We start from the raw sequence: 22,932 nt of genomic DNA, 5'->3' as shown, positions 1-22,932 counted from the left end.
ACTGCTATAGTGCAATGGTTTCCATGAGAAAGGATGGTGTGACAAAATAAAAAAATCTTCTATTTTCTGATCTTGAAACAAACCCAGTTTCACTCTGACTTGAATTTATGATATTTAAACCCTTCATCTTTAGGTGCATAAGGAAAGCTCGATAAAGGGTAAAACCTTCCAGAAGAAGGCAAAGATGGCAAGGTTGGGGAACCTTCAATGACCAATGATGTTGAAACAAAAAAAGCAAAATGGTGGAGGAACAGTATCTGTAGTGGCAAATCAATTATATAGATGGCAAACAGCAGTGGCCCCAACACCAAACCCTGAGGCACATCACTAGTCACAGGCCTCCAATCTGAAAAACAGCCTTCCATGAAGCCAATTTTCTATCCATTCAGCCATATTTTCTTGGATTCCATGCGATGTACCCTTCCAGAGTAGCCTTTCAGGAGGACCCTTGTCAAATTCCTTTCTGAAATCATCAACCTTTTTGGCCACATCTTCAAAAAACACGATCAGCTTCGTGAGATACGATCTCCCATGTACAAAATCGTGCTGACTATCCTTAATTGGCCTTTGTACATCTAATTGCATGTACATTTTATCCCTCAGAATAATCTCTAGTAACTTTCCTGCTACAGATGTTAGGCTCACTGGCCAGTAGTTTACAGGCTTTGCGCTGCAGCCCTTCTTCAATAGAGGCGCATTTGCCACCCTCCAGTCTTCTGGCATTTCACCTGTATGTAATGACGACTGGTAAATCTCAGCCAGGGCACCTGCAATTTTCCCTCTCATTTCCCTCCGTGTTGTCGGATATATATATTCAAACCCGGGAGATTTGTCTACCTCGTATGCTTCAGGATCTGCAGCACCTCCTCGACCATAGTACTACTGACTGCTCATGTCCGTCTAAATGCCTATTAAATGTATCTGCTTTCACTACTTCCCCTGGCAGCATATTCTAGGCACCTAACACTCTGTTTCTAAAAAAGAAATCTTGCCTTGTATTTCACCTTTAAAATTCACCCACTCACTTTAAAACGATGCCTTCCTGTATTTGCATTTCCAACATAGACTCTGACTATGTAGCATATCTATGTCTCCTATAATGTTTATATACTTCAATCAGGTCTCTCTTCAGCCTTTGACACCAGAGACTATTCAAGTTTGTCCAACCTTTCCTTGTAGCTAATATTCTACCCCAGATAGCATACTGGTAAACTTATTTTACACCCATTCCAAAGTCTCATCTTTCCCAGGGAGACCAGAACTACACATAATAATCTGCAATATGACAGTCATAGTGTTATAGCGTGGAAACAGGCCCTTCGGCCCAACTTACCCACACTGGTCAGCATGTCTCATCTACTCATCCCATCTGCCTACGGTTGGCCCATATCCCTCGAAACTTGTCCTATCCATGTACCTGTCTAAATGTTTATTGAACGTTGCGATAGTACCTGCCTCAACTACCTCCTCCCATAGCTCGTTCCATATACCCACCACCCTTTTTGTGAAAAATACACTCCTTAAGTTCCTGTTAAATCTTTTGCCACTCACGTAAATACCTACATCCATGGTTCTCGATTCCCCTACTCTGGGCAAGAGACTCTGTGCGTCTACCGATCTATTCCTCTCATGATTTTGTACACCTCTATAAGATCAATCCTCATCCTCCTGTGCTCCAAGGAATAGTCCTCGCTTGCTCAACTTCTCCCTATAGCCCAGGCCCTTGTCCTGGCAAAATCCTCATAAATCTTCTTTGCATCCATTCCAGCTTTACTTTATTTTTACTTTGACATGGTGACAAAAACTGAACATTCAACCATGACTGATTTATCTTTCCCTCTTAACTCCATTCTCCTGCCTTCTCCCCATAACCCCTGACACCCGCACTAATCACAAATCAATCTATCTCTCCCTTAAAAAATATCCATTGACTTGACCTCCACAGACTTCTGCCTTCTATCTCTGCCTTAAATGATCCATTGAAATGGCCTTTAATTTGGAGGCTATGACCCCTGGTCCTAGACACTCCCACTATTGGAAACATCCTCTCCACATCCACTCTATCCAGGCCTTTAATTATTTGGTAAGTTTCAATGAGGTACCCTCTCATCCTTCCAAACTGTATTAAGTAGAGTCCTAGCACCATCAAATGCTCATCATATGTTAACCCACTCATTCCTGGGATCATTCTCGTAAACTTCCTCCAGACCCGCTCAAGCGCTAGCACATCCTTCCTCAGATACGGTGCCCAAAATTGCTCACAATAAGCGAGTTCGGTATTTCAACTGCGCATGCCCAGGTCATAGGTCAATCGAGATAACCATTCTCGGCAGCTGAGCTGCTGTGTGTGCACAGACCTGCGTTTCATCCGTAGTCAGGATCGAACCCACGTCTCCGGCGCTGCAAGCATTGTTGAATCGCTACTGGACCGTCCTCATCCTACCCCGAGTGTCCCATCCTTCTCCGAGGGTGGCCGGAGATGTCCGGGGTGACCCTGAACTGACGGAACATCGGCCCGGAGCAGTGGCGACCCCAGGCTTACAGCCAGTGTGGAGAAAAAGTGCCAACTCCAGCTCAGCCCTGCTCCAACTGATGGTCCCGTTCCTCGACGGGCCAGGGACCATCAGCTGCACCTCTCGCTTTATCCAGTGGCTGTCGGTTAACCCCCTCGGTGCCGGCGAAAGCCTTATACGTGTCTTATAGAGCTTCAGCATTACATCCCTGTTTTTGTATTCAAGTCCTCTCAAAATAAATGCTAGCATTGCATTTGCTTTCCTTACTACCGATTTGACTTCCAAATTAACTTTTTGGGAATCCTACACCAGCACTCCCAAGTCCCTTTGCAACTCTGATTTCTAAATTCTCTTCTCATTTAGAAAATAGTCTGTGCCTTTATTCCTACTACCAAAATGCATGACTCCACACTATGCTGTATTCCTTCTGTCACTTCTCTTCCCTCTCTCCCAACCTGTCCAAATCTTTCTGCAGTCCCTGCTTTCTCTATACTACTTGCCCTTCCACCTATCTTCATATCATCTGCAAACTTGACCACAAAGCCTTCAATCCCCTCATCCAAATCATTGATATACAACGTGAAGAGTAACAGCCCTTGCAAAACTCTGCTAGTCACTGGCAGCCAACCAGAAAAAGCTCCTTTATACAACTGCAACATGACCTCCCAACTTATATACTCAATACTCTGATTGATGAAGGCCAATGTGCCAAAAGCCTTTTCGACCATCCTATCTACCTGTGTTTACACTTTCCATGAGTTACATACCTGTACTCCTAGATCCCTCTGCTCTACAACACTCCCCAGATTCCTACCGTTCAATCTGTAAGTCCTGCCCATGTTAGTGCTCCCAAAATGCAACAGCTCACATTTCTTAGTACAGGTATTAAATTCCATCAATCATTTACCTCTCCCTGTAGCTCAGGCCCTGTGCCCTGTTGGGTCACATCCTAAAACAACTCAATTAGATTTGTGACACGATCTCCCACATAGAAAATTATGTTGGCTATCCCTAATCAGCCTTTGTCCACCTAAATGCATGTATATTCTATCCCTCAGAATACTCTCTAGTAATTTTCTGGCAACAGTTGTTTGGCTCACTGGCTTGTAGTTCTCCGCCTTTTCAAGATTATTCAAGAGAGTGTTAGACATAGCTCTTAGGGCTAACAGAATCGAGGTAAATGGGGAGAAAGCAGGAACGGGGTACTGATTTTGGATGATCAGCCATGATCAGATTGAATGGTGGTGCTGGCTCTAAGGGCCGAATGGCCTACACCTGCACCTATTTTCCATGTTTCTATGTTTCCCTGCAGCCCTTCTTGATTAGAGGCACGACATTTATAACCCTCCAGTCTACCGGCACCTTGCCTGTATTTAATGACGATTCGTAATTCTAGTACTCAATGTCCCAACCAATGAAGGCAAGCAGAACATACGCAGCTTTTACCATTCTATCTACTTGTGTTACTGCTGTCAGGGATCTATAGACAACACTACTGTGCTTGGATGAATCACCAGTGATGAAATGTCAGTGTTCATGAGAGAGATGGAACACTTTGTTGAATTGTTCTGGAAGAACCTCTTGCTTAACATCAACAAGACGAAGCAATTGTTCACTTCAGAAAGGCGAAGTTGAGAGATCTCACACCAATATTTTTGGTGGGTTAGCAGTGGAGAGAATTAGCACCTTCTAATTCCTGGGTGTTAAAGTCTTGGGTAACCTATGTTGGGCCCAGCACATAGATGCAATCATCAAAGAAGGCTCACCAGCACCTTTACTTTAATTGGCGTTTAAAGAGTTTCAGCTTGTCTTTGACTACTTAAACATTGCAGATGTACTGCAGAAAGTATCCTGACCGGTTGATCCATGGCCTGGTGTGGCAATTGTAACACAAGAGGCTGCAGAGAGTCATGGCTTTGGTCCCGTCTATCACGACACAGCCTTTCCCTCCTTCAAAAGCAATTATACGAGCTGCTTCCTCAAGAAGGCAGCATCTATCGTCAAGAATTCCAACCATCTGGGCTATGCCCTCTTTTTGCTGTTAGCATCAGGCAGAAGGTACAGAAGCCAGAAATCCCATATCACCAGGTTTAGAACAGCTATTTTCTTACATCAGGCTCTTGAACCAACCTATACAACCCTGACACTACCTCGAGAAACAAACAGCACGGCCCACCTCTTGCACTACTATAGATGTGCTATATTTTCTAATTATGTTTTTGCACTAATGTCAAGGAAGGCAAACTAACTAATAATATAAAAGAGGATAGCACGAGTTTCTTCAGTTCTATAAAGAGTAAAAAAGAGGTAAGTGGACGTGGACTGCTGGAGGTGATAATGGGGAATAATGAAATGGCAGTTGAATAACTTTTTTGCATCAGTCTTCACAGTGGAAGACACCAGCAACGTGCCTGAAATTCAAGAGTGTCGGGGTGGAAGTTAGTGGAGTGGCTATTACTAGTGAGAAGGTGCTTAGGAAGCTGAAAGGGCTGAAGGTGGATATGTTACCTGGACCAGATGGACTAGGGTTCTGAAAGAGCTGGCTTTAGAGATTGTGGAGGCATTGATAGTGATATTTCAAGAATCATTAGAGTCAGGAGTGGTTCCTGATGATTGAAAAATTGCCAATTGCACAAGAAAGGAGCAAAGCAGAATAGTGGGAAATAAATGCCAGTTAGTCTGACTTCGGTGGTTGGTAAGATTTTAGAGTCCATTTTAGAGTCCATTTTAATTATAAAGGATGAGGTTATGGAGTCCTTAGAAGTTCACGATAAAATAGGCCGAAGTCTTTGTGAAGAGGAGGTCTTGACTGACAAATTTGCTGGAATTGTTTGAAGAAGTAAATAGTAGGGCAGTCTAAGGAGATTCAGTAGATGTTGTATACTGAGATTTTCAAAAAGCATTTGATAAGGTGCCACATGGGGAAGATGAGGAAGATGAGAGCCCATGATATCAAAGGGCAGATACTAGCATGGATATCAGGTCGGCTGGGTGGCAGAAGGTAAAGAGTGGCAATAAATGGCGGCGCACACAGTTGCAGCAGCTCGATGTCCTCCCGGTCAGTGTTCCGTGTTTTTTGTGTATGTGTGTGTGTTGTTTGGTGTGTTGTTTGGTGCCCTGTGTACTTACTGTCGGGCAAACAACATCTACGGTCGGCAGGAGCTTCTTAGGATTGGAGCTGTTTGCGAACGGAGGGTTACTGCCGAGTACGTCCGCTCACATAAGATCCCGGCGGGCATAGCAAGGAGCCCCGACTCTCCGTGGATTTCCATCCCCGCGGGGAGGTGGCGAAGACGGCGCAGAGAGAGAAGGCAAAGGCGAGGCTGCAGGGCCGGTGTGCTAGCCAGGCTACGGAGGCAGCCACTGAAATCTCCGCTTCCCAGCCTGTTTCTCGCAAACGCCAGATCCCTCGCAAACAAGAAGAGACACAAGATGGCGACAATAACCAGTTCAATAACCACTCCCAAATTGATTTTAATTGCTTTTATTGATTTACTGACTGCGTTCCTCCTACCATCTGCAATGTTCCCGTGGCTGCCTCCTCCAGTGGCGCCGTGGTTCTTTCCTGGTGGACTGTTTGGGACCAGCGATAAACATCTTGCGGCCCAGTTGGCGCAAAAATCGCCATGCCATCATACAGCGGGGTTTTTCAGAATACCAGAGCAAATACCGTCTTTGTCAGCGTCGACTTGGGACGGGGGAATGACGAGTCCCCCGGTGGTCCCTCGGGCCGCTTCCTCGACGTCTGTAGATCTCCATCGGCATCAGGGTACAACAGCGGTTCCGCGCTCATGACCTGCGGTCCAGCAGCTGGCTCTCTCGGCCCCAAGGGATTCCCGGGCTGACTCACCGACCGCATCAGATACTCCACAAACTGGAACTGCTAAAGTGATGGTCCAGGAGACCAAAAACATTCACAACAGCATTACGGTCGCTAAGATGGATGAGTCCTCCAATGTCACAAAGCAAAATTGGCAGAGAAATAAAGCGCTTACTAAACATCGTCAATACAGGTTCCTCCAGACTTTAAACCACGCTCATGTCCTATGGGACTCAAAAGCTAAACCAAGGGGTCTATTTGGTGGACACTTGAATATCAGAAGTATCATATCAAAATGCGATCAAGTACAACATCTGCTTAATAACTCAAACTTGGACTTTCTGTGTATTTCTGAGACCTGGCTACACGCCAACTCTCCAATGGCTGGTCTAAATGTACCGGGGTATAACATCTTCAGAAAAGACAGATCTGAGGGTAGAGGTGGGGGGGTGATGTTTTATGTAAGGGATCACTTAAAGTGTAAACAAATACAATGGTCATGTGTAAATAATATAGAATGCATTGGTCTCACGATAATCTTCTCCCCACAAATGACGATCACACTGATTGGAATTTATAGACCCCCATCAGCCCCTAGTGTATTTTATGAGGAACTGCAAGCTATTTTTAAAGAATGTAATTTTAAGAAAGAGGTTATTTTACTTGGAGATCTTAATATAAATTGGAATGATAAAACAAATCGAAAACGTTTAAAATCAATAACAAATAGCTTAGATCTCTCACAACTAATTACAGGACCTACTAGAATAAGTAGCTCATCAGAAACATGTATAGACTTGGTCTTCAGCAATAAATATGACAGAATACAAAAAATATATAATATGGTGACAGGTCTCTCTGACCATAATTTGATCCTCTTTTCAAGAAAACTGTCAAAAAATAGGTTCACCTGTCACTCCAGTAAAAGGTCTGAGCAACCAAGAATACCCAAGGGTGAAATAAAAAATCTGGAAAATGCCTTAAATGAAATTAACTGGTCTGATCACCTCAACCATGAACACGTTGATGAAAATTGTAATGTACTTATGGCAGTTATTCAAGAAACAATAAATTGTTTTATGAAAAAGATAAAACCAAAACCACGGAAAAAGAATCATCTTCCCTGGCTAAATAGTGAAATATGGTCACTGATGAAACAGCGAGACCATACCCTTAAGATATCCCTGAAGACAAAAACAGCACATAATAGACAAATATTTACCTCACTCAGAAATAAAGTTACTAAAGAAATTAGGAATGCTAAGGCAAACTTTTTTATTAATGTAATAAGCAACGCGAGAGGTAATGCTAAGGAGATTTGGACAAACATAAGGAAATTAACTGGAAATAATATCATCAACAAGAACATTAGAGAGTTGCAACTAAATGAAAGTCTGACAAATGATCCAAATGAGATTGCAACAGCCTTTAATACGTATTTTATAGATTCTGTGAAGAACTTGACTCATATTTCCTGTTCTGCAGTCCGATACGCTATGCCGCTGAACACTGCTTCTCCGGTTCTTATTCTGAATGAAGTGTCTCAGCCATGGGTTGACAGGATTATCTGTGGTCTTAAAAATTCAAAAGCCAAAGATGCCTTTGGTATGGATACAATGTTTCTTAAAGCACATAAGCAGTCACTGATCGCTCCAATTACCAGCATCATAAACAAGTCCATAAACGAATGTGTTTTCCCAAATTCTTGGAAATCTGCTGTAATAACTCCCATTTTAAAATCAGGAGACCCCACCATAATTAGTAATTATAGACCAATAAGCATTCTCCCGGCAATTTCCAAAATAGCTGAAAAATGGGTTGTAGAACAGATAATTAAACATTTAAACAATAGTCCATATAATAATAATAATAATACATTTTATTTATGGGCGCCTTTCAAGAGTCTCAAGGACACCTTACAAAAATTGAGCATGTAGAGGAAAAACATGTAAGGGGAATGAAATAAATAGAGACATGACTAGTACACAAAGTAAAGACAGAATTCAATACAAAACACAGTATGAGGCAATTAATGCACAGATGAAAAGGGACGGGGACGTGGGGCTAAGGATAGGCAGAGGTGAAGAGATGGGTCTTGAGGCGGGACTGGAAGATGGTGAGGGACACGGAATTGCGGATCAGTTGGGGGATGGAGTTCCAGAGCCTGGGAGCTGCCCTGGAGAAGGCTCTGTCCCCAAAACTGCGGAGGTTGGACTTGTGGATGGAGAGGAGACCGGCTGATGTGGATCTGAGGGACCGTGAGGGTTGGTAGGGGGAGAGGAGGTCAGTGAGATATGGGGGGGCCAGATGGTGGAGGGCTTTGTAGGTGAGGACCAGGATTTTGTAGGTGATCCGGTGGGAGATGGGAAGCCAGTGAAGTTTTTTGAGGACTGGAGTGATGTGATGCCAGGATTTGTTGTGGGTGATGAGTCGGGCGGCTGCGTTCTGGACCAGTTGGAGTCGGTTGATGTAGGTGGAGCTGATGCCAAGGAGAAGTGAGTTGCAATAGTCCAGTCGGGAGGAGATGAAGGCATGGATGAGTCTTTCAGCAGCAGGCGGTGTGAGAGAGGGTCTGAGTTTGGCGATGTTGCGGAGATGAAAGAAGGAGGTTTTAATGACATGGCGGATGTGAGGCTCAAGGGAGAGGGTGGAATCAAAGATCACGCCAAGGTTGCGGGCCTGGGGAGATGGGGAGACAGTGGTGCCGTCGATGTTGAGAGTGGGGTTATTGATTTTGCTGAGTGTGGCTTTGGAGCCTATGAGGAGGAATTCTGTCTTATCGCTGTTGAGTTTGAGGAAATTATGTTGCATCCAGGTTTTTATAGCTGACAAACAGGAGTTGATATGGGAGAGGGGGGGGGTTGTGGGGGGATTTGGTGCCAAGGTAAATCTGGGGGTCATCAGCGTAACAGTGGAAGTCCAGATTGAAGTGGCGGAGTATCTGACCAAGGGGGAGGATGTAGATGATGAAGAGGAGGGGGCCGAGTACGGAGCCTTGGGGAACGCCTTGAGTGACTGTGGCTGTAGCAGGGGTGTGGTTGCGGAGAGAGATGAAGTGGGATCTGTTGGAAAGGTAGGAACGGAGCCAGCTGAGTGCAGAGCCTTCAATGCCGAGGTCTTTGAGTCTGGTGAGCAGGATGTTGTGGTTCACTGTATCGAAGGCTGCGCTCAGGTCGGGGAGGATGAAGAAGTTGAGGGAACCAGTGTCAGCAGAGGTGAGGAGGTCGTTGAGGACTTTGAGGAGAGCAGTTTCTGTGCTGTGGAGGGGGCGAAAGCCAGATTGGAGGAGTTCAAGTAGGTTATACGCAAGGAGGTTGGAATGAAGTTGGGACGCAACGATACGCTCCAGGGTTTTTGAAAGAAAGGGGAGGTTTGAGATTGGGCGGTAGTTAATGAGAGAGGAGGGATCAAGACCAGGTTTCTTTAAGATTGGTGTGACAGCAGCAGTTTTGAAAGCGGAGGGGACAATTCCTTGTGACAATGAGGAGTTGAAGAGATTAGTGAGGTAGGGGCAGAGAACGGGGAGGTAGGACTTCAACAGGGGAGTGGGGAGAGGGTCGAGGGAGCAGGTAGTGGGTTTGGAAGAGTTGATGAGTTTGGAGATTTCAATAGGGGTGACCAGGTCAAACTGGGAGAGGAAGCAGTGTGGAGGAGAGGTAAGGAGGTCAGTGGAGATGTTGAAAGGAAGGGACACAAAATTGCTGGAGGAACTCCCTTGGTAGGTGGTGGAGTAGATGCTGGGGAGTCGGGTACAGGGGATAAAGATCCCCTGGTGCTGATTTTATCAGCGAAAAAGTGGAGGAATGAGTTGCAGAGATCCGGAGTAGAGGTAGGGAGAGTGTTGGCTCGAGGCTTGAGGAGGTATACCCTAAACCCAATGCAGTTTGGCTTCAGAAAATATCACTCCACTGAGACGGCACTTTGCTTCCTTTTGGAAAATATGAAGTCCAAAATTGATGCAGGTGGTGTTATAGGAGCTGTTTTTCTTGATTTACAAAAAGCCTTTGATACTGTGAACCATCAGATTTTGATGACCAAACTGTCCTATTTTAACCTCTCTTTGAGCACGATGAAATGGATTGAGTCATATATGGTACAGAGAGAACAATGTGTTAGAGTGCATAACAGTAAAGCTGCAACTTCTAAAAACGCTCTTGGTGTACCTCAAGGTTCAATCTTGGGACCGTTATTATTCAGTCTGTACATTAATGATTTACCAAGTAGCTGTCCATCAAATGTGACTTGCCAGATGTATGCTGACGATGCAGTTGTGTATGTACATGCCAAAAGCAGACATCAAACTGCACACGACCTATCAGCTGCTATGATTAATGTGTCAAACTGGTTGCAGTTTTCTGATTTGCATCTAAATTTGTCAAAGACTGTCTGTATGTTTTTCTCCAAAAAGGCAAGTACAGATGCAGATCCGGATGTGTTTGTTCATGGAACAAAACTTAAAATTGTAAAGGAGTTTAAATATTTAGGAATCGTGATTGACTCACAGCTCGGTTTTAAACAACAGGTAAAAAGAACAGTGAATTTAATTAAATTTAATTTGTCCAATTTTAGATATATTAGGAATAATTTAACTACTGATTCGGCTAAATTATATTTTAATGCTATGATTATGCCATACATGACCTACGGTATAACGACTTGGTCATTGGCATGTAAGTCCACGATAAAGCCTGTTGAAATTGCTTACAAACAAGCCTTAAAAACTCTTGATAAAAAGCCCAGAATGTACCATCACTGCAGCATCCTTAAAACATTTGATCTGCTGAGCTGGGAAAATGTAATAAATTATTCAGACTCAATTTTAGTTTATAAAATCATCCATGGACTAGCCCCACCTCCGTTAAAAGAATTTATAAAGAAGAACATAAATAGGTCGACAAGAGCAGCATCCAGGGGTGATTGTGTTGTCCCGTTTAAGAAAAGTGTATTTGGCCAGACAGTATTTTCCTATAGAGCGTCGCATACCTGGAACGCGATCCCCTGCTTCATACGGGATCTGCCAACCATCACCACATTTACAAAACAACTCAAAAAATGGTTACTGGAAAATCAAACCTGTATTCATAATCAACCGTAATATAATCATCTGGCAGTCTTTTATTGTTACTTTTTAACTTTATTGTCTGTTTTGTTATGTTTTTTGTTTGTCTTTTGTTTTGTTTTGATTATTTTCTTATGGATTGAATGTGTTGTGATGTGTTAACCTGGTTTACCAGAGGGACTACAGATGGAAATTACTATAGCTATAATCTTGCGTATTGCATGCAAATGTTTATAAATATGCACTGTCCTTAATAAAAAACATCTTAAAAAAAAAAAAAAGGGGGCTTTTTCAGGTTGGCTGCCGGTGACGAGCAGAGTTCCGCACGGCTCGGTGCTGGGACCGTTGCTCTTCACATTGTATATTAATTATCTCCAGAGGTTTCGAAGGATGAGAGGGTATCTTATTGAAACATATAAGATTATTAAGGGTTTGGACATGTTAGAGGCAGGAAACATGTTCCCGATGTTGGGGGAGTTCAGAACCAGGGGCCACAGTTTAAGAATAAAGGGTGAGCCATTTAGAACGGAGACGAGGAAACACTTTTTCACACAGAGTTGTGAGTCTGTGGAATTCTTTGCCTCAGAGGGCGGTGGAGGCCGGTTCTCTGGATACTTTCAAGAGCGAGCTAGATAGGGCTCTTAAAGATAGCGGAGTCAGGGGATATGGGGAGAAGGCAGGAACGGGGTACTGATTGGGGATGATCAGCCATGATCACATTGAATGGCGGTGCTAGCTCGAAGGGCCAAATGGCCTACTCTTGCACCTATTGTATTGTCTATTTTAGGCACCATATCTGAGGAAGGATGTGCTGGCTCTAGAGAGGGTTTTAGAGGAGGTTTACAAGAATGATCCCAGGAATGAGTAGGTTAACACATGATGAGCTGAAGAACGGTCTCGACCCGAAACACCCATTCCTAAGCTTTTCGTGTCAATCTTCGGTTTAAACCAGCATCTGCAGTTCCTTCTTACACAACATATGATGAGCGTTTGACGGCACTGGGCCTATATTCGCTGGAGTTTATTACAATGGGGGGAACCTGATTGAAACGTACAGAATAGTGAAAAGCTTGGATAGAGTTTGATGTGGAGAGGATGTTCCCAGTGGTGGGAGAGGCTAGGACTTGAGGTCATAGCCTCAGAATTAAAGGATGTTCTTTTAGGAAGGAGATGAGGAGGAATTTCTTTAGTCAGAGGATGGTGAATCTGTGGAATTCTTTGCCACAGAAGGCTGTGGAGGCAAAGTCAGTGGATATATTAAAGGCAGAGATAAATTCTTGATTAGTACAGGTGTCAGAGGTTATTGGGAGAAGGCAGTAGAAAGGGGTTATGAGGGAGAGATAGATCAGCCATGATTGAATGGCGGAGTAGACTTGATGGGCATAATGGCCTAATTCTATTGCTATCATTTATGAACATTACCTCGCACTTATTCAGATTAAACTCCTGCCATTTTATTGCCCATCTCAGTAACTGATCTGCATTGATGGATTCTGCGCAGTGGTTAAAGAGCCTGATGATTGAAGGAAAGAAGCTGTAGGTGGTAGTTCTTAGGCTCCTACATTATCTTCCTGATGCTAGCAGTGAGACGAGAAATTGGCCAATGTGGTTATGAGAGAAGAGCAGGGTTCTCAGCACTCAGACCTGAGGTGCCCCAACATTTCTTCATCTTGGAGCATTGCCTTGAGGAAATCTGATGCTCAAAAGCTTGCTTCAAGCTGCATATTTCTCAGCAGTTGTCTGCATGTTATCTGGATTTTCTGGTGGCGGCCCCTTGTGGCTGCGGCTCGCCTGCAGTCCGTCTGTCTTTTTTCTTTTTTTTTGTCTTGTTATGAATATGTTTTTGGTTTATTGTGTATATGTGGGGGGGTGGGGGAAACTTTTTAATCTCTTCCTTGAACGGAGACACGATCTTTTCCTTGTTATGTCTCCGTTTCGCTGGGGTCTAACATCGTGGAGCTGGCGGCCTCCAACCAGAATCGACCTGAGGGCTCCAGTCGTAGAGCCTGCGGACTTGCTTACCATCACGGAGCTGGCTGACCCGGAGGCTGTGGTGGCACTGCGGCTGCGACCCGGCTTCGGAGGCTTCGGCCGCAGGCCTTGTGGAGCTTGCAGGTCCCTAGTGGGAGACCGATTTTCGGGAGCTCCCGAAGCGGCAACTTCGCCCTCCCCGAATCGCGGGGTATCAATCGACCCGTCGAAGGCCCTTACATCGCCCGGTGTGGCTTAATTGGCCGCGGGACTTACCATCGCCCACCGGGGGCTTTAACATCAAGAGCCTCGATCGTCTCGGTGCAGCAGTTTGATTGCCTGACCGCGGGAGAAGAACAGGGAAGAGATAAGACTTTTGCCGACCATCACAGTGAGGAGGTGTTTGGAGATTCACTGTGATGCATGTTTGTGTGGAACTGTGTTATGTTTATTTTGCTGTTATGACTGCAGGGAACGAAATTTGGTTCAAACATTTGTTTGTTTGAATGACAATAAAGGCATTCTAATTTTAATTGTAATTCTAATTCAATAGTTACTTGGTCGGAGTGGCTCATATGATCATTATTCTTGTCAGCCTGAAAGAAGATAGCAGATTTGTGGATTGAATGTATGTTGCCATTTCTGTGGAATAGTGCCTCAGCAATCTTTCCATTTTGTTGACATTTGGTGTTAAACATTTATTGAACACAAACGCAGAACAAAGTTAAGATTGCACCGGTGTTTCCACTTTGAAGGAAATTACCTGAAATTCTGGTTGTCTTCGAGTAATTTTAGGGAAATTAAATAATTTCAGGAAATTTCCGCATCCGGCCCGCGGGATAATTTGGGGGGAAAAAAAGTATATTTACGGCCCTCTGCGCCTGCGCAGTTGGGGGAGGCCATCGACCGCGACACAATTGAAAATGGAGCCGGTGACGCGTTAGTGTCCCCGCGCCTGAGCAGTTGGCCTGGGCGGGATCAGATCACCATTTTCATTACATCGCCTCGTGTTTGGGTGAGTGGGGACGTGAAATATTGCATTGGGGGAGGGGGAGTCTGACCTTATGGGTCCACACTTGTTTTATATCAGGGGTGTCAAACTACCCGCCAAGGGGTCCAACGCGGCACGCGGGATGATTTGGGGGGGGTAAAAGGAGTGCCCGCTTCTCCGGGCTCGGGGCTGCAGTGTCTGCTCGCCCGGTCCATCGCCTCCATCTGTGGCGTCGGAGCCTCGCCGCCGGTCAGCCTGGCGTCCAGTGACCGGGTCCGCTGCCGGCAGTCCGGAAGACCGATCCCCAGTCACGGGCGGTGACGGGAACGACTGACTCTGAACCCAGTCCTGGCAGCGGCCGTGACCCGACACGAAGCACTGCTCTGGCCGGGCCCCCGCCGCGGGGCCTCCAACGCTGTGAGGGAGGGAGGGAGTGGGAGGGGGAGAGAGAGGGGGGAGGGGGAATAGAGAGGGAGAGAGGGGGAGGGGGAATAGAGAGGGAGAGAGGGGGAGCGGGAAAGAAAGGGAGGGAGGGGGAGGAGAGAGGGAGGGGGAGGAGAGAGGGAGGAGGGGAGATAGGGAGGGGTAGAGGGAGGGAGCCATCACAACCCAGTAATTTAGCAAGCTAATAAAAATTATGTGCAGTTGTGTAGCGAACATTTACAAATTGTTTTGTTAGGTCTACATTTGTGTCTGCTAATGTTCGATTTCAAATGGTTTATTAATGGAAAGGGTGTGGCTCCCAAAATAATCATAGCCAAAATAGCATTGTTTTTTCTCTCCCCATCACAACTTTCTTGTAACCTACGACTGTGTTAATAGCAATCATAAAAGTAATGCTTGCTAGGCAATCTTCTTCATGAGTTTCACAGTTGTTGGTGGGTCTTTCGTCAGATTTTATGGAACTGTCACATGTCCATGTCCACACTTGTTAATGTGTGACCCCTTAAAACTCAATGTGAATGACGAAGAACATCACATACCACTATGTAAAGTGTACACTGGGGTAAAGGTCTCAAGCACAGTTCAAAGTATTAGTGGCAATGTTGGAGCAGACCACCATGACATTACATTGTTCCAGAATCACTGCAAGCAGTTTCTCATGGGATCCAGCACAGATTCAGCAATCTTCAGGAACTGATTTTCTTGAGATGTCTAGACCCAGCAGTTGCATACAATCTGACTATACCATCCTTGGCACCATTGTACCAAAAACTGCCATACCTGAAGGAAGTTGCATCAGTTCAAGATGTTGACACTGAATGGAGGACACACTCAATGCACATCACTTTGAATGGCAGTTTATCAGTACAGGGGTATTGGAGAGGGGTATTCACACAGAAAGATGCCTGTGGAAACCAAGTGCACCCAAATTTGAGCTAAATAATCAGTGTGTTGCGGTCATTTCCTTTTTCAAATGCTGCTGTTGAAAGGGTTTTGTCCCAGCTCACTGATAAAGGATGACCGAAGGACAAATCTAAAACATGAGAGCTTGCTTGGACTGCTGTTAACAAAACTAACATTTCAGAAGAAAATACTTCTGAACCGTTGGACCCTTGCAAGGGCATGCTCAATCTACATGCCAGTATGCAGGCTAATGCAGATAATGCAGAGACAGCTGAACTTTGCACAAAATCCACGGCTGAGCTCTTCAAGTAAATTGTTAAGTTATGAAATGTATTATTTTTTCCGTTCATCTTTCATATAATCCAAAGTTAATTTCCCTGTACATGTACTGTACATGTTCACTTTATAGTCGATGACCCTTGTTGTATTGAGTTCTTTGTGACACTGTATTCCAGACACACACTCCACTGAACACACAATATGCATAACATGCAGGCTAGGCTACATCATAGGTACACAAAAATGCTGGAGAAACTCAGCGGGTGCAGCAGCATCTATGGAGCGAAGGAAATAGGCAACGTTTCGGGCTGAAACCCTTCTTCTTAAATACTTAGGCTACATCATATATGTGCACAGTGCATAATGCGTTGCATAACACTGTACAAGTGAGTAACAGAAGCAGGCAGATACAGTATAGTTACATAGATCTGTTTTGCCTTGTTCTTTTTTGTGTTGTTAACGTGTGCCCGTGAAAGAAAAACAACAAATAGCACGCAGGAAGTATTTTTGAAAATTTCAGGAAATACCATCAAATTCCAGGAAATTTGGGATTCTATTTCAGGAAAAAAAATTGGAGGTGTGGAAGCATAGATTGCATTGCTGCATGCTAGCCTTGCATTGGATGCTTGTGAACCGAGAGATCAATGCTGAAAGATGCTTAGCACAAACAAATGAGGATGATTTTCTATCATATTTTCTGGTTTCATGCCTGTCAGACTTTGTGCCAAAGCAAGAACAGAATATTGGAAGTGCTCAGCTGTGGGAGGAAATGTTTACAATGGGGCTAAACTGTAGGCTGGTTCAGGTTAGAGTAGTGGCCATTTGGCAGTTTGCAGAGGCCGCAGAGCGTTTTTGAAAGGGGGGGGGGGGGCTGAGCGATCACTGATCACCGTCCTCTGGGGTGGAAAGGTGTCAACCTCGATAACAATCAGCACGGGAGCACCTCAAGGCTGCATGCTCAGCCCCCTGCTGTACTCTTCTCATGACTGCGTAGCTGGTCATAGTGCGAACACCATCATTAAGTTCGCTGACGACACCACTGTTGTGGGAAGTATCACTGATGGGGATGAGCTAGAGTATAGAAAAGAGATCGACTAACTGACCAAATGGTGCCAGCACAATAACCTGGCCCTCAACACCAGCAAAACCAAGGAACTGATTGTGGACTTTGGAAGGAGTAGGATGGGGGCCCACAGTCCTGTTTATATCAACGGGTCGATGGTGGAAAGGGTCAAGAGCTTCAAATTCCTGGGCATGCACATCTCTGAAGATCTCTCCTGGTCCGTGAACACTGATGCAATTATAAAGAAAGCACATCAGCGCCTCTACTTCCTGAGAAGATTACGGAGAGTCGGTATGTCAAGGAGGACTCTCTCTAACTTCTATAAGTGCACAGTAGAGAGCATGCTGACCGGTTGCATCATGGCTTGGTTCGGCAACTTGAGTGCCCAGGAGCGGAAAAGACTACAAAAGGTAGTAAACACTGCCCAGTCAATCATCGGCTCTGACCTCCCTACCATTGAGGGGATCTATCTACCCTCAAAAAGGCTGGCAGTATCATCAAGGACCCACACCATCCTGACCGCACACTCATCTCCCCGCTACCTTCAGGTAGAAGATACAGGAGCTTGAAGACTGCAACGTCTAGGTTCAGGAATAGCTACTTCCCCACAACCATCAGGCTATTAAACTCAACATACAAAACTCTGAACATTCATAGCCCATTATCTGTTTATTTGCACTTTATCTGTTTATTTATTCATGTGTGTATATAGTTATATAATGGCATATGGACACACTGATCTGTTCTGTATTATTCATGCCTATTATATTCTGTTGTGCTGAAGCAAAGCAAGAATTTCATTGTCCTATCTGGGACACATGACAATAAACTCTCTTGAATCTCTCTTGAATCTTGATTTCAATGTTTTTTGTTTGAAGTATTTTTAAGATAATGTAGGACCTACATGAGAGAGAGTTGCAGGTGATTATTATTTTTGTTATTGCTCAACTTCCTAAAACTGGGGAGTAATAATACAGGCCATCCCCCACCTCAAAAAGTGGGAGGATATAAACCCCCCCCCCTCTCGGATCGACACCAGTGCCTTCCAGAGTACAGACAATTTGACAAAAAAACTTTTAAATGTGTTATAATTTCAAGTGCTCTTTTTTTTGTTTTGTATTTGGAAAAAGGGACAAGAAATATGCATAACATTTCCTGATTTTTGCAAAGTCATACAAATTATGATTTGCTCGGGGAAAAAAATCAGAATATTTTGAAAGTTTGCGTTCTCCTTTTGACGTATATTTCATTTTGATTTAAATTTAGAATCATCAAACCATGACATTAATAAAGGGGGCATATGTTTGTGGAAACGTAACTTTTTTAAAAGTAAGACTTTCGAGAAATCTAAAATGTATTAGAAATATCCATTTTAATGCACTGAGTCTCTTGCCCAGAGTAGGTGAATCGAGGACCAGAGGACAGATTTAAGGTGAAGGGAAAAAGATTTCATAGGAATCTGAGGGGTAATGTTTTACAGTGGTGGGTGTATGGAACAAGCTGCCAGAGGAGGTAGTTGAGGAAGGGACTATCCCAACATTTAAGAAACAGACTGATACATGGATAGGACAGGTTAGGAGGGATATGGACCAAAAGCAGGTGGTGTAGCTGGGGCATTGTTGGCGGGTGTGGGCAAGTTGGGCCGAAGGGCCTGTTTTCACGCTGTATCACTCTGACTACATTATCCCTCCACCATGCATGAATGCTTCAAAATCAAGTGGTCGAGATTTATTGCCATATACTCAAGCATGAGCAAATTACATAGAATATAGGTGCAGGAATAGGCCATTCGACCGTTTGAGCCAGCACCACCATTCAATATTTCTATGTTTCTAATATGATCATGGCTGATCATCTAAAACAGTATCTCTTTCCTGTTTTTTCCCCATATCCCTTGATTTCGATACCCCCAAGAGCTAAATGTAACTCTCTCTTGAAAACATCCAGTGAATAGGCCTCCACTGCCTTCTGTGGCAGAGAATTCCACAGATTCATAACTCTGTGGGGGAAGAAAATTTGTCCTCATCTCGGTCCAAAATGGCTTACCTCTTATTCTTAAACTGACCCGTGGTTCTGGACCCCCAACATGGGGAAATTTTTTCCTGCAGTTACAGTAAGAGTGAAAATCTAGCAGGCAAGCAGGATGCTTTCTCCATCCACCCCCATTTGAAGGCCACTAACTTCCACCGCTACTACCCAGTGCTTGGTACCTACCTCCAGCAGCCACTGGTTGTCCTCCAGGATGCACCGAGCCGCAGCCTAGTCCATGCCAGTCACCAAGGCGAATTTGGCGCAGACTCTCATGGCAGCGGCGCAACGCTTCCTGCTTGCCTTCGACCCGAGGCACGGCTGCCTCCGACGGCCCGGGACTCTTGCATTGAGGCTGCTCCATTACCGTATCTGCAGCAAGCGGCACTCCAGCCCCGCCAACACTCGCCAGCCCCGGCTCCCCGTCCGCATCTGCCCTCGCCGCTGCTTCTGCTTCAATCCCTCCCTCCGCCCCGGCTCTCTCGGATTCACAACCAGATTGCTCAGAGCACAGCAGTGCCTCATCCAGAGCTGGAGACACTGAAACATGTCTAGCCAAAAAAGTGGGGGGACTGCATCCCCCCTGCCCTCCCGGTTCTGTGGCCCATGGTTTGGATGTAGAACTGGCTGACCCATAGAAGATAGAGGGTAGTGGTGATTAGGAAGCTTGCAGATGAAAAATCTGTGTTGTGGACAGTGAAGAAGACTTTTAAAGGACACTACATGATCTTGATAGTTTACAGATGGGTGGAGAAATGGCAGATGGAATTTAATCTATGCAAGTGTGAGACAATGAACTGTTAGGGATCAATTGAATGGGGAAAGTTTATAATCAACTGATTTAAGGGCCCTGCCATTTATAGCATTGATGGGCAGGGAAATCTTTGGGTCCAGGTCTATAGCTCGCTGAAAGTAGTAACACAAGTAGCTAGAGTGGGAAAGGAAGTATGTTTACCAGGATGCTGCCTGGGTTAGAGGGTATTAGCTGTAAAGAAAGGTTGGACAAACTTTGATTGGTTTTTCTGGAGAGTCGAAAACTGAGAAGTGATCTGATAGGTTAAGATGGTCAGAATCTGTGCCCCAGTATGGAAATATCAAAGACCAGAGGACATAGTTTGAAAGTCAGAAGGGGAAAGTTTAAAAGAATTTGCAAGGCAATTTGGTTTTTACACAGGGTGGTAGACCTGCTGCCTTTCAGCGCTTGCAGTGCCCGAGACCCGGGTTCGATCCCGACTACGGGTGCTGTCTGTATGGATTTTGTACGTTCTCCCCGTGACCGCGTGGGTTTTGTCCGAGATCTTCGGTTTCTCCCCACACTCCAAAGATGTACAGGTTTGTAGGTTAATTGGCTGGTACTGTATGTTTAAATTGCCCTTAGTGTGTGTATGGGTGTGTGGGTGGGTGTGTGTAGGATAATGTTAATGTGCGGGGATTGCTGGTCGGGGTGGGCCGAAGGGCCTGTTTCCGCTCTGTGTCTCTAAACTAAATTGGTAGGGACAGTGCTGGCAGTAGTTACAATAGTAGTCTTAAAGAGACCTTTAGATAAGAGAAAAATGAATATCCTGGCAGTAGAGGGATATGGTTCATATACAGGTAGAAGGGAATAGTTTAATTTGTATTACATGTGTTACTAACATCATGGGTTGACGGGTATGTCCCGATACTGCACTGTTCTATGTACTGCAAGAATTTGATGGAAGTTGTGTGAATATGGAAGTAACTCCCAGGAATGAAAATATCTGTACACATTCAGTTTAAAAACTTGTTATTTAGAAAAATTGGAGTTCAGAGAAAGCTAGTATGGATCTGGATATTAATGCTGTTCCCTCACCAAAATGGAATGTAGAATAAGTTTAGGTCAGGGGCACTCGGGGAACATATAGGAATTATTCTCCTTGTTCCATACCAGCTGAATAATAAGACTTTTATCCTATAGGTGCATAATATTGGACAATATAAACAGGGAGCTTGGGTAATCGGTACACATGTCATTGGGTGGCACCTCGACAGCAGCGTGTTCGACCTTTCGACTCTTTTTGTTTTTTAGCATATCTAAATGTGTTTTAGTGTGGGGGGTGGTGGGGGGGAATAGGGGGAAACCATTTTCAGTCACTTATCTCGACGGAGAAGCGACTTTTCTCTTTGCCACATCTTTGCCCGCTCTCTCGGCCTAACAACTGGATTGGTGCGGTCTTTCTCGGAGACCAGCCCAGAGCTTCAGCAGCAGGCGCGGTACGGACTTTAACATCGTGGCACGAACCCTTGCCGGGAAACGCCAGAAGCAGTGCTCCAACTACCGGCCTGCGGACTATAACATCGTGAAGCCGCGGCCTGTGGAGCTTCTAGCTGCGGGAGCGCCGTGGACTTTCCATCGCGGAGCCTGGGATCCCTTGCCAGGGATCATCAGAAGAAGTGCTCTGACCACTGGTCTGCGACCTATAACATTGTGAAGCCGCTGTCTCCAGTAAGAAAGTGGCTGATTCGGGAACTCCATGTTTGTTCCGATCCGTCCCGACGTCGGAGTTTCAATCATCCCGACGAGAGGGCCTGTACATCGGGCCTTCTGTAGCAGCGACTACGGAGGATTCATGGCCCCGACCACGAGTGAATAAAGGAGGAAGATTGACTGAACGTTATTGCCTTGCATCACAGTGAAGAATGTTGATTCAACTGAGGTGGATGTTTATGTTAAATTCTATTATGTATTGTGTGCTTTTTGATTGTATGGCTGCATGGCAACTCAAATTTCACTGTACCTTAATTGGTGCATGTGACAATAAATGTGAACTTGAACAATGCTCCCAACCATGCAGTGATAATTATTGATGAAAATCAAAGGTGCATCAGGTTGGATAGATGTCATCAAGCAAGGAATCACTGGGCATGCCCAGAAGCGATGATAAATTTAATAGTCTAGTTGTGAATTTACATGTTATAATAATAGTAAGATTGCAGTTAATGTAAAAACTAATGCCTCCTTTATATGTTGCTCTATAACTGGAAAAATATTATGTCGCTACCTTTCTTATATGGCATGAAAAAAAGTGTACTCTACCTGGGCACAATGTCATAATCTAGGGTCTCACGAAACAGATCACTATTAGAGAAAAGGAATTGATGGTACCATTGGAAGAACATTTGAAGAGTAAACTTTATTATTTGGGAAATAGGACATTCTTACTAGTGAGAGAGTACAGCATAGGTTTACAAGGATAATTCCCGGGATGGCGGGACTGTCATATGCTGAGAGAATGGAGTGGCTGGGCTTGTATACTCTGGAGTTTAGATGGATGAGAGGGGATTTATTGAAACATATAAGATTATTAAAGGTTTGGACATGCTCGAGACAGGAAACATGTTCCCGATGTTGGGGGAGTCCAGAACCAGGGGCTACAGTTTAAGAATAAGGGGTAAGCCATTTAGAACGGAGACGAGGAAACACTTTTTCTCACAGAGAGTTGTGAGTCTGTGGAATTCTCTGCCTCAGAGGGCGGTGGAGGCCGGTTCTCTGGATACTTTCAAGAGAGAGCTAGATAGGGCTCTTAAAGATAGCGGAGTCAGGGGATATGGGGAGAAGGCAGTAACGGGGTACTGATTGGAGATGTTCAACCATGACCACATTGAATGGCGGAGCTGGCTCGAAGGGCGGAATGGCCTACTCCTGCACGTATTGTCTATTGTCTATTCTATGAAATGATTCAGATGAGACATTAAGGCAATTCAAAGCAACCAAACTTCCGCCAATACCACACCTCCAGCCTGATTGGAAGACACTGATGATGGAGGGTGAGATGGTCGTTTGTCAGCGGTCTTAAAGCTCTAAGACTATTCAGAAGCATGACAGAGAAGCAGAGGACTTTA

At 44.8% G+C, this 22,932-nt stretch overlaps 1 protein-coding gene and 1 long non-coding RNA gene across 8 annotated transcripts in view; one reads left to right on the top strand and one right to left on the bottom strand.

Annotated features, from left to right (window-relative positions):
- Window positions 1-22,932, top strand: part of ryr1 (ryanodine receptor 1) — a 604,017-nt gene that overhangs the window by 32,833 nt on the left and 548,252 nt on the right. The gene's annotated exons all lie outside the window — the stretch shown is intronic.
- LOC116967919 lies at window positions 6,312-21,558 on the bottom strand. The gene is made up of 3 exons (XR_004410355.1): window positions 21,437-21,558; window positions 14,233-14,236; window positions 6,312-6,323 (listed from the first exon to the last, which is right to left on the bottom strand). It is a non-coding gene; the product is annotated as an uncharacterized LOC116967919 (long non-coding RNA).

Source organism: Amblyraja radiata, chromosome 41, assembly GCF_010909765.2.
Source record: "Amblyraja radiata isolate CabotCenter1 chromosome 41, sAmbRad1.1.pri, whole genome shotgun sequence".
In the NCBI taxonomy this organism is placed as follows: domain Eukaryota; kingdom Metazoa; phylum Chordata; class Chondrichthyes; order Rajiformes; family Rajidae; genus Amblyraja; species Amblyraja radiata.
The sequence above is the reverse complement of the archived record's forward strand: the minus strand, read 5'-3'. Positions and strand labels throughout refer to the sequence as shown.